The 12298-nt window shown below is 45.3% G+C and overlaps 1 long non-coding RNA gene across 1 annotated transcript; it reads left to right on the plus strand.

Moving 5' to 3' along the window:
- Positions 1-169: 169 nt before the first annotated feature.
- LOC122901979 lies at positions 170-4699 on the plus strand. Its single transcript, XR_006383719.1, has 3 exons — positions 170-283; positions 1010-1188; positions 3796-4699. It is a non-coding gene; the product is annotated as an uncharacterized LOC122901979 (long non-coding RNA).
- The last annotated feature ends 7599 nt before the right edge of the window (positions 4700-12298 follow it).

The following is a 12298-nucleotide window of genomic DNA, read 5'->3' on the forward strand; positions in this document are numbered from 1 at the left end:
AGCCCCCCCGCCCCGCCGGAGGGGAGGGGGTGGGGCGACGGATGAGGCGCCGCGCGCACGCAGCGCGCGCCGCACGTCCCCACGTGACTTCCTTCCTCCTCCTCCTCCCCCCCACCCCGCTCCCCAGCGCCCCCCTCCGCCCCGCCTCCCTCCTAGGTGAAGGAAGATGATTCCCCCCCCCCATCTTGACCGCCCCCTGCCTTCGCTGCCAAGCACGGACTCCGCCTGCTCCAGCCGACCCGGTACCAGTGGTTGGATCCAAGAGAATTCCGGAACCCAAACGGTCCATTACCGCGGCTCCGGGGTGGGCGAGGGGTGAGGGGGCCGGGTTTCCGAGAAGGGGGAGGGGGGAAGGCGAAGGCCTCCTAGAAGAGTCACGTGTCTACTGCTTCCGCCGGGGCTCGAAAGACCTCGCGATAATTCCGTTCCCCCTCCCTTTCTGCCCCGCGGGCTGTCGGGAGGAAGGTCTGCTCTCTGAGTTGCCACGAGGAGGTCAGCCGGTGGTTCGGGCGCATGCGTCCTACACCTGCTTTCAAAGTCGGGCTAGGAGGGGCCCAAAGCTATTTTGAAAAACCTTTTTGCTGTGTCTCCGGCCCAGGAAGTTACCTAGTGGCGTCTGTGTTGCTTTGGAAAGCTCTTCATTACATAGTCCTAGAAAAAAAAAAATTCGCGTATTCATTGTTTGTTAGGCTTGCTGAAAGCACTTTATTGGATATAAAACCGCAGTATAACTCGGAGCCCCTCTGCTGGGCCACTGCCATTATCGTACTCTAAGGGGTGTGACCAGAGTCAGCCCCACTGCTTTTTTTCTGAACGAACTATTGCTCTCAATTAATGATTGCTGCAGAGTAGGTCTGTCGCTACCATCTTTGGCTTCCCTAATTTCTCCACCTCCTCCTCCATTTTCCTTTTCTTCTTCTTCTTAAATGACCTAACAGAATAAACGAATTAACTTCTGGGTAACCCTTTTGTAAAGTCATTCTGAATGCTGTTTGACTCCGTTGCTTAGGTAATAGGCACGCTTGGGTGATTCTTGCCCCCTACTGGTGGCGCGTCCCACTGGCCTTGAGCTGAAAGAAACACTTGGAGTTGAAGGTGTGAGCTCTTCAAGAGGGAAAACGGGGAGGAAAAAAAAATAGTCGTGTTAAGAAGATTATGAACCTTCCAACTCGGCCTCTGTATACATAAGTATGTATTAAGTATATATGTACACATAAATGAACATTTTAAGTTGCCGACTAATCACTTTACTTCCATTGTCTCATTTCATCCTTACATACCAAAAAAACCTGGTAAAAGAAAAAATGATAAAATTAGTTCCATAAGAACAGTGCCTTCATCTGTCTTGCTCACTGCTAGCCACTAGACCACTTTCTGGTCTATTGTCATCAAACAAGCTATTACAAATCTGTCCATTATGGGAGGAGAAGGAACTAAGGAAGGATGCAGAAGGAAAAAGGCTTTTTTTAAAACATTGTAGTTCATGCATTAGTGTCTTTCAAGATTGGTTGGTACGGTTCATTTTCGAACGGACTCTCAAACTCTCTCTGCATGCTGGGACTACGTAGGTACCAGATTCGAACAGTGTAGGTCTGACGTAAAAACTCCCACCCTCCGAGCTACTTTCCCAGCATCCAGGCTAGATCTTTGCTTCCATCTCTGCATAATCTCCTTATTTGGGACCCAAGGAAAAGATGGTGTTTTGGGAGATACATGCAGTATAACTGTGTATATGCAAGCTAATGTCATGTACAAGGTTATTCCTTGCAGGATCATTTGTAGAATCAAAAGATGGGAAACAACCTAAATGTCTTTGAAGAAAGGACTGGTTAACTAAGCTATGGTACTTTGCTACAGTGAAACAGATGTTCAAGAGAATGAAGCGCTTCTGTCTATGAGAACTGGTAGTAACATATTTTGTGCATGTACACACATAGATTGTGTGTACACATATCTCAGAAAGGCAACAGGAGTAGTAGTTGTTATCAGGTGATGGGAATCAAACTACAAGGAATCAGAAGCAGGAGGAAGACTTACTGAGTACACCCAGACCAGAGATGCTATTGGAAGCAGAAGATTCCAATAAAATAAATAAGTAAATAACAATTCCCGGTTAAACATCGAATTGGCTGTTACAGCTGCCCTTCACACTCCATTCAACAAGTATTTATAGAGCCTTTGCTATGCACCAGGTACTATGTTAGGGATGAGGGGCACAAGTTTAAGAAAATCAAATGAAGGGAGAGACAGGAACTGTCCTTGCCCGTAATGTCCTTCCAGTCTAGTGGGCCTCAATCCAAAAATTACACAAACTGTAAACTTGTAGGGGTGCCTGGGTGGCTCAGTCTGTTAAGCGTCTACCTTCAGCTCAGATTATGATCTCGGTCCTGGCATTGAGCCCCACATAGGGCTCCCTGCTCCTCAGGGGGCCTGCTTCTCCCTCTCCCTCTGCCCTTCCCCCTGCTCATGTTCTCTCTCTCAGATAAGTAAAATCTTTAAAAAATGTAAACTTGTAACTGTGACATTGCTGCAAAGAAGCTAACAGCCTATTACAGAGGAATTTGACCTCATTAGGGAATTCAAAAAAGATTTCTTTGAGGAAGTGATAACTGGGCAGAGATTTGAAAAGTAGGTATTACGTAGGCAAAGAGAAGAGGGAACTGCCTCTCAAGGAGAAGAAACAGCCTATGCAAATGTCCTGAAACAGGTGGGAGCCAAGCAAGTGGGGACAGTAACTCGGCAAGGGCATTGACTATTAAGACATTGTCTCTTGAGGTGCTTGGGTGGCTCAGTTGGTGAAGCGTCTGCCTTCGGCTCAGGTCATAATCCCCAAGTCCCGCATCAGGCTTCCAGCTCCTCGGGGAGTCCGCTTCTCCCTCTGACCTCCTTCTCTCTTCTGCGTGTGCACTTGCTCTCTCTCTCTCTTTCTCAAATAAATAAAATAATAATAATAATAAAAACATTGTCTCTTGGCTCCAAACCCAAGCTTCCACACTCTGCAAAACTACATTTCTGCTTTGCCGGCTGTTTCAGCATTTGCTTCTGGAATAAGGAGTGCTGGAGGGAGACGACAAGGCTGGAGGATGAGGAAGTTTGCCGTGAACGTCATCCCAGCAATGTGTCTTCACCCCGGCAGCAGCTCTCCTTGCTTCTCCTGCAGAGCTAGCCTAATCAAACCCTCCACTCAGACAGGAGGACCAGCAGGAACCTCCTCAGGGTTATCCTGTAAGGTCAGAGACACGAGCGCCAGCTAAGCATAGCCCCTGGCTTGGAGTTGAGGTTTCAGCAACATGGGGCTCGTCTGTTACGTTTCTTAGTGACACCAACCCCTTTCCTTTGTCCCCTCGGGCTGCGTGGTGAGAGAAGTTCCTGCACTTGCTACCTCTGTGATGCTTTGAAGTTCTCTTTTCACTCTTTCAAGTTACCTAGTTAATCAGTTTAGACCTACTTGACAATTTTTTCAAATGTTTCATTTATTTATTTGGAGGGGGCAGCAGAAGGAGAGAGAGAGAGCATCTCGATCAGATTCCCCACTGAGCACAGAGCCCAACATGAGGCTCCATCTCATGACCCTGAGATCACAACCGAAAACAAAATCAAGAGTTGGATGCTTGAGCCACCCAGGCGTCCCCTTACATTAATTTATCTGTGCTCAAAACCGGGTGTAGTTTCTGCCTCCTGTGTGAACTTTGATTGACATAGCAAGTAACAAGGAATTATCAGTAGGATTATAAAAATAGATGAAGGCCATTCTCAAAGAGCCTTTTGTAACTGAGTTTGGACTTTATTCTCTAGGCTCCAGGGAACTCAGAAGCCTGCTATGCACAGAGCTGCTCTGGTTGGATGTGCATTCTAGAAGGATCACTCTGGAAGCGGTGTAGCAGATGGATCTAAGAACTGGACTGCAGGTCTGAGGAAAAGACAGATTAAAAGAAGATAAGAACAGAAACCGAAATGGAGCAAAATTGTCGAGCAAAAGAAGAGGGCCAGGTTCAAGAAATATTTAGGAGGAAAAGCCAGCAACGTGTAGTGGCTGGTGGGGAGGGAGGAGTCTTAAATGAAGCCTCAGTTTCTCCCTTGGATACTTACGTAGGTAATAGTGCTATACCTGAAACTGTGACTTTAGGAAGGCAAACAGATGTGAAGAGGAAGACAATGAGTTTAGCTTTAGGTAATGTGGAAAGTTTTGTTTATCTATTGGTATGTGATAAACAACCCCCAAACCTGATCACTTTTAACACAACCACCATTTTGTTACTTCTCATGATTCTGTAAGCTGGACTGGGCTCAGCTGGACAGTTCTGCTGGTCTTGCTAAGAGTCACTTGTGTGACTATAACTGTGTGTGCTCAGCTTGGATGCTGGGACAGCTGTATTTCTCTCTCTCCATGTGGCCTGTCGAGTTGCCTCATGGTTCTTACCTGGTGGCTTTAGGGTCCCAAGAACCCAAAAGCAGAAGCTTCTAACCTCTCTTGAATTTTAGCCTTGCAACTGACACAGTGATGTTTCTACCACATTCCTTCAATTAACAAGGCCGCACAAGACTCAGGGAAAGACAACACAAGAGTGTGAATGGAGGGGGTGCACCTGGCTGGCTCAGGTCAGTAGAGCACGCAATTCCTGATCTTGGAGTTGGGAGTTCAAGCCCCATGTTGGATATAGAGAATCCTTAAAAATAAAATGATCTTTAAGTAAGAAAAAAAAAAAAAAAGAGTAGGGGCTCCTGGGTGGCTCAGTTAAGTGTCTGACTCTTGATCTCATCTTAGGTCTTGATCTCAGGAGTTCAAACCCCATGCTGGGCTCCACACTGAGCATGGAGCCTACTTTAAAAAAAAAAAAAAAAAGTATGAATGGTTGAGAGGCATTGTTCTTTTTTTTTTTTTCTTTTAAGATTTTATTTACTTATTAGAGAGAGAGACAGCGAGAGAAGGAACACAAGCAGAGGGGAGAGGGAGAAGCAGGCTTCCCGCTAAGCAGGGAGCCCGATGTGGGGCTCGATCCCAGGACCCTAGGATCATGACCTGTGCTGAAGGCAGCCGCTTAACGACTGAGCCACCCAGACGTCCGTTAGAGGCCGTGAAAGTAAATCTATCATGAGAAATTTTATGGGGCCAATGGGACATCCAAGTAGAGATGTCTAGCAAGCCGTTGGGAGTCTACTGCTTGAGGATCTAGACAGGGATTAAAACATGAGAGAACAAAATTAGAATGCAGAGAGAAAAGCAGGGGGCCAAGGGCAGGACCATAAGGTTGTATATCTAAGAGGTGAGCACTCAGTGAGCCTGATAAAGGTCAGTCTGATATCATGGATGCCAAGGAAGTAGAGTTTCAAGGACTAAGTGGCCCGCCATGTCTAATGCAGCAGACAGCACCAGAATGTGACCAGACCATCTACTGGATTTCTCACAATGGCAGACATCATAGTGGACAGAGTTTTTTGTTTTTTTTTTTTTTCCTTTTCCGAGACTACTACTTTTATTATTATTTTTTTTTAGCCGTTTTATATTCATAGCAAATTTAAGGGGCAGGTTGGACGCCTGGGTGGCCCAGTCAGTTAAGGCACTACCTCCAGCTCAGATCATGATCATGATCCTGGGATGGAGCCCCGCATCGGGCTCCTTGCTCAGTGGGGAGCCTGCTTCTCTCTCTGCTTCTGCCTGCTACTCTGCCTGCTTGTGCACACTCTCTTTTTCTCTGACAAATAAATAAAATCTTTAAAAAAAAAATTAAGGGGCAGGTACGAGACTTCCCATATACCCCCAACTCCCACACATGCACACCCCCCCCCCCGATTATCAGTATCCCCCACGGGAATGCTACATTTGTTACAGTTGTTCTAGACCCACGTTGATACATTATCATCACCCAAAGTCCAGAGTTTTGCCTTAAGGTTCACTCTTGGTGGTGTATGATGTATGGGTTTGGACAAATGCATTAATGTCCTGTATCTATCATTATAGCATCACTATTCTAAAAATCTAATGTGCTCTGGAACATGTTTTTGACTACTCAAAATCCATGTCTCCTTCTTCAGATAGTGGCACCTTAATTTGATCTCTCGCTCTCAAAGTCCATGTGGTTTGGAAAGCACTAATCATCTCCCATACACAGTCCCCAGGGTGGAGCATTTCATTCAGGTCTGCCGAGTTGGAATGCCGGATGCACATCCGGGCCCCATCGATAGATTCAGTGCCAAGCCAATGAGTTACAGTTTCAGAACTTTATATTGAAAGTAGCAGGAGAAAAAGGTGCCTGGCTGGCTCAGTCAGTAGAGCATGTGACTCTGGATCTTGGGGTCACGAGTTCAACCCCTATAAGATATCAACTGAAAGTAGTAGGAAAAAGACTGCCTCAGGGCGCCTGGGTGGCTCAGTGGGTTAAGCCGCTGCCTTCGGCTCAGGTCATGATCTCAGGGTCCTGGGATCGAGGCCCGCATCAGGCTCTCTGCTCAGCAGGGAGCCTGCTTCCTCCTCTCTCTCTGCCTGCCTCTCTGCCTACTTGTGATCTCTCTCTGTCAAATAAATAAATAAAATCTTTAAAAAAAAAAAAAAAGACTGCCTCATCACTGGTGTTGCTAAGAGCAACAAGGGAAGTGGGGACAGAGGCCTTGTGGAATGGGAGACCGCTCTGTGAGGCCGACCTAGAAAGTAGTAGAGCAAAGAAGTGGATAATGAAGGGGAAGGAGAGACTAAATCCAAATGACATTCTTTGACTCACTAGATACCAACAGTCCTGAGGTTACCCCTACCCTTGAACTTTTCTGTTAGGAGCGATAAGAGACATCTTCGTTTCCTTGAGCCAGGTTGGGCTGGGTTTCTTTAACTTGCAATCTAAAACAATCTTGACCAAAGAGATACTAATTAAAAATGGAGAAGTTGCAATGTTGAAACATATATTTATACTAATTTTTTAAAAGTTTTCACTGGCCTCATTATCAGACTTTTTAGAGTACAGACTGATAGGGACTCAAACTGTCCCAGGAGAGTGTGGACATTTTTTTTTTTTTAAGATTTTATTTGTTTGACAGACAGAGATCACAAGCAGGCAGAGAGGCAGGCAGAGAGAGAGGAAGGGAAGCAGGTTCCCTGCAGAGCAGAGAGCCCGATGCGGGGCTCGATCCCAGGACCCTGGGATCATGACCGGAGCCGAAGGCAGAGGCTTTAACCCACTGAGCCACCCAGGCGACACGAGTGTGGACATTTTTAATCTCCACAGAGTATCTCTGTAGGAAAGGGAAAACAGAATGGAAGAATGGCAGAGAGATGAAAGCAAAGACTTCAGGCATAGGCCCTCAGGCCCAAGCAACAAGGGTTGAGGAGTTTCTTGCCTTTAAACACATCAGGTATGCAAGAATCATGACCTGTTTCTTAATACGGATTTTTAGAACTTTCTGGCAACTCTTCACACACAAAAAGTGTTTAGTTATTATTTGTTTGGATCATTGCTATAACCTGTCTCTACCTTCTCTAAGGTATTATAGTGGCATGCGCATAGAATAGTGATGGGACGGGAGAATGGGATTGAGGAGGAGGGGTTCTCTTTAAAGTTTTCACCCTGTGGATTAACTGAAAATCATACTTTTTTACTTTTTTTAAAGATTTTATTTATTTATTAGAGAGCAAGTGTGTGTAGGAGTGGAGAGGAGGGGCAGAGGGAGAGAAAAAAGCAGACTTCCCACTGAGCAGAGAGCCCCAAGTGGGGCTCCATCCCAGGACCATGGGATCATGACCTGAGCTGAAGGCAGACGCCTAACCGACTGATCCAGCCAGGCGCCCCTCATATGTCAGTTCTAGCCCCCCAGTACCTTAGAATGTGACCTTGGATACAGGGTCTTTACAGATCAAATCAAGTTAACATGAAATCATGAGTATGACCACTAATCAAACGTGACCGTGTCCTTATAGAAGGGAAATTAGGAAACACATGGAGACAGGAAGGATGCCATGTGGAGATGAAGGCAGAAGTCAGGGTGATGCTTCTACAAGCCAAGAAACACCTAAGTTTGTCAGCATACCACCAGAAACTAGGGGAGAGTCATGGGAACAGACTCTTCCTGACAGCCCTCCAGGGGAGCCAGCCCTGCCCACACTTTGGGATTTGGACGTCCAGCCTCTAGAACTCTGAGGCAATGACGTTTTGTTGTTTAAGCCACTCAGTTTGGGGTGCTCCATTACAGCAGCCCTAGGAAACTATTCCAACCATTACGTACATCTCTCAGAAAGAAAATGATGTCTCTTCACCCCTTCAAATGCACAAATTGGTCTGTTTTTTAAAAAACAAAACAAAAACAGAATAAGGGGCACCTGGGTGGCTCAGTGGGTTAAGCCTCTGCCTTCGGCTCGGGTCATGATCCCAGGGTCCTGGGATCGAGCCCCGCATCGGGCGCTCTGCTCAGCAGGGATCCTGTTTCCCCCACCCCCCGCCTGCCTCTCTGCCTACTTGAGATTTCTATCCATCAAATAAATAAATAAAATCTTAAAAAAACAGAAGTAAAGGCCATGCAGAAAACAATTTAAAAATCACATTGTAAATTGAACAGTTTGATCTGTGCTCTTAAACCATCTTTAAGCTGACTTTTCAAACAAACACCCTTACCGATCGATACATACATTCTCCATTTGCTTTTTCAATAAAATGATAGCCTCTAAAGAACTCCCAATCAACTGAAGAACTGGTTTATATTACCTTTTTTTAAAAAAAGATTTTATTTATTTATTTCACAGAGAAAGATCACAAGTAGGTGGAGAGGGAGAGGAGGAAGCAGGCTCCCTGCTGTGCAGAGATTCCTGAGCAGGGCTTGATCCAAGGACCCTGAGATCATGACCCGAGCCAAAGGTAGAGATTCAACCCACTGAGCCACCCAGGTGCCCAAGCAGCTGAGTCTTGATTTCAGCTCAGGTCTAGAGCTCAGGGTCATGAGTTCAAGCACCATGTTGGGCTCCAACGCTGGCCATGGAGCCCACTTTAAAAAAAAGGGGGTTGGCACCTGGGTGGCTCAGTCAATTAGGCATCTGCCTTTGGCTCAGGTACTGATCTTAGGGTCCTGGGATCCAGCCCCATGTTGGGCTCCCTGCTCAGTAGGGGACCTGCTTCTCCCTCACCCTCTGCCCTTTCTCCCTGCTTGTGTTCTCTCTCTCTCAAATAAATAAATAAAATCTTTTAAAAAAAAGTGTGGGATGGAAAAAAGACACACGCACTTAACAGATGAGAAAAAAGACTCAAGGAAAGAAGGTATTGGTTCTGTATCATCTGATACCAAAGTTTATGCTTTCCACATCATTTTTGTGTAGTCTCTCCATGCTCAATCACAAGGGGCCTGACCACAGAGTCCTCTCTTAAGATGCTAACTTAACAGACAAGTTTTGGCTTCCCTCTGAGGACACCAAGAAAAGAATGGGGATAGAGAAGAAAGTGTTAATAGCCCAAATTACAGCAATTCCCTAAGATGCAATTTTGTAACTTTATTTTAGTCACTGCTAAATGGCTACCATCTCCCAACTCCTACATCTCCATATGCTTTATATTCATTCTCTCATTTAACCCTAACACTGAGCCTCTCAGGTAGAGAGTATTGTTTTACTGTCACTTGCTTGAGTTCCAATTATAGTACATACATTATACGTACATATTACACATTAATATATGTATATATGTATATAGAGAGGGAAGATTTATATATTTATATATGTGTAGCCACCCATGCTTATATATATATTTATATGTATATATAGATACACACATACATACAATAGAAAAAATACATACGTGTGTTTGTATATTATGTGTTTCACAGAAGAGTGAGATGGATTTAGTAGATCACATTGGCCACCAGCTAAGGAATTTTAGGACACACATGCCCCATTTGATAGAACCTTACAAGAACTGATGCTAACATGAAATATTTAACAATAGCAAAAGCCTGGAGGAAATACGAATGCAAAAATAACACTAGAGTAAGGAAAGTAATCTTAGCACTGGTGTGATTTCACCCACATGATGTAGCCGTCTTAGGAAAGTGGGGACCATTAAGCAAACATTCCAGAAACATGTGACATTATTCCAAGATTCGAAGCCTCAAAATAGATGATTGTAATTTATGTAACTATTTGCAGTGATTAACTGTTCAGATTCACCATCTGAACTGATAGATTCACCATCATCTATCCTTGGCTTAAAACCATTCAGTGACTTCCCATTAGACTTGGAATAAAAGTCTGAGTCCTTACCATGACTTTCGTGGAGGGTCAGGGTCTGGGAAAACAGGAAATTCATGAAAGAGGTGGTGGGAACACTAAGGTAAGTGAACCACAGGAAGTAGCTCCCACCTTGATGGAGAACAAGCTAGGGAGAGTAGAGCTAGAAGAATCAGAAGAGCCTGTAAGAATCTGGAGGCTGAACGAAATGCCACCGTGAGAAGCAGCATTGTCATTACTTAGGTGACCATGATGAGAACTGCAAGCAAACAGGCATGAGTAACTCCCTGTTCCCTCCCCCTGCCTTCCAGATTCCCCGGATCCTCTCCTGGTGACAAAACCTAACCCTAGCTGACAAAGGAGCAATATGGTTTGCAGCCCCAGCGTTGCGGAACAGGATAGGGAAAACTGGGTTTGGAGGTGAGAGGCCATCCCAGCCTTCAAGGGCCTCTGAGATCTAGCAGCAGCCTCCGTCAACAGCCTGATTCCTTCCATTCTCCCCACCATGTGCTCAATTCCAGTCAAACTGGGTGTCTTTTTCTTTCCCAAGCACACTAAGCTCATTCCCGCCTCCAGACATTCACACATGCTATTCCCTTTCCCCAGAAGTACCTTTTCCCTTGGGTCATATTCATTTAGGGTATAACTTAAAGCCACCAACGAAAGAGGATTTCTCTGACTTCATCAAATCTACAAAAGCAACCCTCTCCCCACTCACGTTCCATAAAATTCCCCCATTTTCATTTTACTCATAGCATTAATCACTATTTAAGATTATCCTTTTTTGGGACGCCTGGGTGGCTCAGTTGGTTGGACGACTGCCTTCAGCTCAGGTCGTGATCCTGGAGTCCCGGGGACCGAGTCCCACATCAGGCTCCCAGCTCCATGGGGAGTCTGCTTCGCTCTCTGACCTTCTCCTTGCTCATGCTCTCTCTCACTGTCTCTCTCTCTCAAATAAATAAATAAAATCTTAAAAAAAAAAAAAAGATTTTTTTTTTTAAGAAATCTCCACACCCAACATGGGGCTCAAACTCACAACTCGGAGATCAAAGAGTTGAACACTCAAGGGATGCCTGGATGGCTCAGCGGGTTAAAGCCTCTGCCTTTGGCTCAGGTCATGATCCCAGGGTCCTGGGATCGAGCTCTGCATCCGGCTCTCTGCTCAGTGGGGAGCCTGCTTCCGCCTCTCTCTCTCTGCCTGCCTTTCTGCCTACTTGTGATCTCTCTCTCTGTAAAATATGTAAATAAAATCTTAAAAAAAAAAAAAAGTTGTACACTCTAGGGCGCCTGGGTGGCTCAGTCGTTAGGCATCTGCCTTCAGATCAGGTCATGATCCCAGGGTCCTGGTCAGGTTTCCTGCTCAGCAGGGAGTCTGCTTCTCCCTCTCCCGCTCCCCTTACTTGTGTTTCCTCTCTCGCTGACTCTCCCTGTCAATTAATTAAATATAATTTTAAAAAATTAATTAATTTTGAAAAAGTGGTTTCTTGTTTGTTTCTTCCTTAAAAATATGGGGGAGGATTTGTATCTTATTCATCACTGTATCTTCGGGGTACCAAATGGTGCCAAGTATACAATTTACTAACTATAGAATAAATGCATTTTTAAAACGTTTTAACGATTTTATTTATTTATTTAACAGAGAGAGCACAAACAAGGGAACAGGTGAGGCAGGCTCCCAGCTGAGCAGGGAGCCCAATGTGGGACAGGATCCCAGGACTCTAGGATCATGACCTGAGCTGAAGGCAGAAGCTTAACAGACTGAGTCACCCAGACGTCCCTGAATTCTCATTTCTGCTTAGGTCATGATCTCAGAGTCCTGAGGTAGAGCCCTGCCTCAGGCCCTATGCTTCGCTGGAATCTGCTTGAGGTTCTTCACCCCCTTCACAGACTCCTCTCATGCCTCTAATAAATAAATAAAATCTTAAAAAAAAAAAAAGTGTCACTCTCTACTTTTCCCAATGCTTTCACATACTTCACCTTATTTAGCTTTCCTTCATTTTTTGGTGCAATGGTAGGGTCCTTGGGCAATGGTGAGGACACCAAAACCTTCTTGGGGACCAAAGGGAGACTAGTGGATGAGTGACTTCTGCCGACATCTCCAGGAGG

Source organism: Neovison vison, chromosome 3 (assembly GCF_020171115.1).
Source record: "Neovison vison isolate M4711 chromosome 3, ASM_NN_V1, whole genome shotgun sequence".
Taxonomy (NCBI): Eukaryota; Metazoa; Chordata; class Mammalia; order Carnivora; family Mustelidae; genus Neogale; species Neogale vison.